The sequence below is a fragment of the Solanum lycopersicum genome, chromosome 4 (genome assembly GCF_036512215.1).
Source record: "Solanum lycopersicum chromosome 4, SLM_r2.1".
NCBI classification, from domain to species: domain Eukaryota; kingdom Viridiplantae; phylum Streptophyta; class Magnoliopsida; order Solanales; family Solanaceae; genus Solanum; species Solanum lycopersicum.
In genome coordinates, this window is record NC_090803.1 from 42,436,800 (window position 1) to 42,440,194 (window position 3,395).

Here is a 3,395-nt window from a genome sequence, read left to right on the forward strand (position 1 = left end):
TATCTTCAATTTTAACTTAACCCGACCATTTGACCCTTAATTAAAATTTTACTATATATACAGTAATACATGGCAGTCGTTTTGTTGGGAGGCCTATAGGGCCTTGTGGCAGATTGGTTTTGCCACTCTTTGGCTTAAAATAAAAAATATTGGAAGTGCCACAAACAAAATGATAGTCATTTGAAATGTCTTAATATATAATATTATATATTAAATTGAAAATGATATTTGACTTGTACTGTAGCAATCAATATTTTACAAATTTAAAGACATTGATCAGCATAGATAAAAGAGCATTAGCCAAAGGTGTCTTATGTATCAAAGGTTGAAAGTTCAAGATCTTTTTTAAAAAAAAATAAAAAATCATATAAGTTGCACATATGGGGTACTAAATCCATTTGCAATAATTAAGTAGCAAAATATTTTTTCCAAATTTATAATGTATAAAAATCATCTCGAGTAACATAAAATTAAAAACAAATATTTTTACTACTTACATAATTGAACCAATAGGATATCTCTCAATTCATCAAACCATTAGAAGATGGTTTTTACCAACGTGGGCCTACTAAAATGAACATTGTGTACCATAAAAATTTTCTATATTTTTCCTTATATATTCAAGCTTGTAAAAGAAAGTAAATTGCTTTTTCATTGGGAGTAGTATGAGCGATAACGTCCACATATGATTCCATCACGAGAACTGCAATTCATGAATGTACCATCACTATACAGTACTCTTGGCCTAAACATCTCAAAAGTGAAAGCATACAAATTTTGCCTATAGAATAATAATTTCATAGACAATGTTGTACATAAAACTTTTTAAGAGTTATTCATTTCATTCTTCAATATTCGGTTCTGCGATACATTTTTTGCAATAACCATACTAATGTATTACCTTATTTATAAATGGCCCAACCCATTGATGGTCATCCTAAAATTTGCATGATATTTCATTTAGACATTTTAACTGGGAGAAGTTTATTATATGCACTTTGTATAGGATCTCGCAATACCACTTTAACATTTTTCACTTACATGACATAATGAGTGTGACACACTCCGTGAAAGGATCATTTAGTTAATTTTTAATTTATTTTTATCTTATTTCTCATTTTCAGCCACCAGATCAAATTAAATTTCATCCATTGCGAAAGAAGGTTCTTTTTTTTTTTTTACAAAAACAACATAAAATATTTTTAAAATTGAAGAACAAATTTATTCGTAAAATTCTTTCCTTGAAAATCTAATATTTACGACTAAGAGAATTTAAGAAAGATTAAGCTAGTGTTTGCCCATAGATTCCAAATATTATTGACAAACATTATTTGGGTGAAAATTTATGTGAAATTTCACTATGTGTTTGGTCATAGTATTTGAGAAACATATTTCACTTTTTTAGAAAAATGTAATTTATATTCATAAGTTTTAAAAACTATCAAAATTTACCGTAAATTTGCATTACAAGTCAATTGAATATTCGTTGCAATAAATAACTAGTGTCCATCACACTAGAGCAATTTGGTAGTTTGGAGTGAGTGCAACAAATATTTTTTCATATATTGTGAAGTATACAAAGTACATGACTTTGTTATCCTTAGCCGATTGGTCATCATTTTATTAACAACCATAACATCACTTTTATATTATCTGAATATTTCATCACTACTTTGTTGTTCACGTGAAGAATTATGTAATGCGATGTAAGAACTACCATAGAGCGTGTTTTGTAAGAGATACAAATTTTGTGTAAAATTTCAATTTTTAAAAGATCTCAAATAATGATATGGACAAACACTATTCGCAAAATATTTCTCCAAATATTATTTGAAAAATATATGGCCAAATGGACAAAAACTTATTTCAATAGTTTGTGGGGAGTTAATTAAATGAAGCGCAACATCCAGGTGTGGATGGGGATAATTGTTGAGTCAATCTCATATTTTTGGTCAACTTTTACTATTCAAATGCTACAAGTAATTGTTAAAAAAGATTAGTAACTAGAGTTGAAAATAAAAGATTTTGTGGTTGGCAAATTGGTAAGATTTGCAACAATTTTAACATTGCTATATTTACCTATGTCATTAGTGACATAGGCATGGTTTTATCTTTCTACAAATAAAGGATTCTTGCTCATTCGTAGAACACACCAAGTTAGACATAAAAAAAATCATTTTGAGAGAAAAATGAGGTATACCATAGACTATACAAGAAAAGTAGTCTGTGAAGAAAAATAAAGTGTGAGCGATATTGTAGTTAAGTAGAAACCAAAAGAGTATTGTTCCTTTTGAGTGTGTAGTAGTAAGTTTGAGTATTGTATTCGTGACTACACAGTTTAAAATTTCAAACTATAGTGACATCAGATGCTCCTCTTAGTCCCTTATTTTTTCCCTTATTTATGAGGTTTTCCAAATAAAATTCTTGCTATCGTTATTTTTCACATTTTATTTTCATTACTTAACCATATATATTTTTGTGCTTATCCGCGATTTTCCAACAAAAATTTCTGCAAAAACGAACAAGAAATTGGAGAAAGCCAAGCGAGGGAGCCAAGGGTTATTTTGCAGACCCCAAAACAGAAATTCAAATAACAAAAGGGATTTGTTTGTTTGGGGTTTTTTGAGAGGGTGACGGGGGGTTGGGAGGAAGTGTATTTTGGAGAAGACGATCAGCAGGAGCCAAGGGTTAATTCATTGGTCTGTTTTTTAATTTTATTCAATATTAATTATTTGAAATTTATTTTTGATATAGATGATAAATGTCGTCGTTTAATTTGTAACTTTGCAAGTTGTTGGTGAGGGATTACCAATGAGTTAAAGCCTTTATAAAAGAATATGATAGGACGAACTAACTAGTTGTACTAAAGGTAATCGTACCATAATTTAGTGTTGTCATTGTTTGATTGGTCAAGACTCAAGAGTATCACTTCTCCTTTCATGTCAACACGTATTAAGCTTTAACTATTTTTCTTTATGCATATTTACCCCTTTAGCGTGTTAATTTTTCTATGATATTTGATCTTTATTTGGCCAAACAAGCTAAAGCTAGAGAATGAATCAAATCCCTCAAAGCTCATTGCTTGCAGACAAAGAAATAGTTCTCAGTTAAGCTTTGTGCCATTGACTAAAATCTGTTAATATTTTAATTTTGTTACCGGTAAAACTTTTGTTCTCCACTTTGAACCTGTTATAACCATGTAAAACCTTTTATTTATATCTTTTCTTATGATTATGTTACAACTGAAACTCCATATATATTGCAAAATCTTACATTACAACTAACATGTCATCTAAGTTATTCGGTCATTTTATAATTGTAGACCTTACAACTAATTAATAAGTCATGTTGGGTTTCATTGCGTAATGTGTGAATGGATAAAGTAAAAATTGATG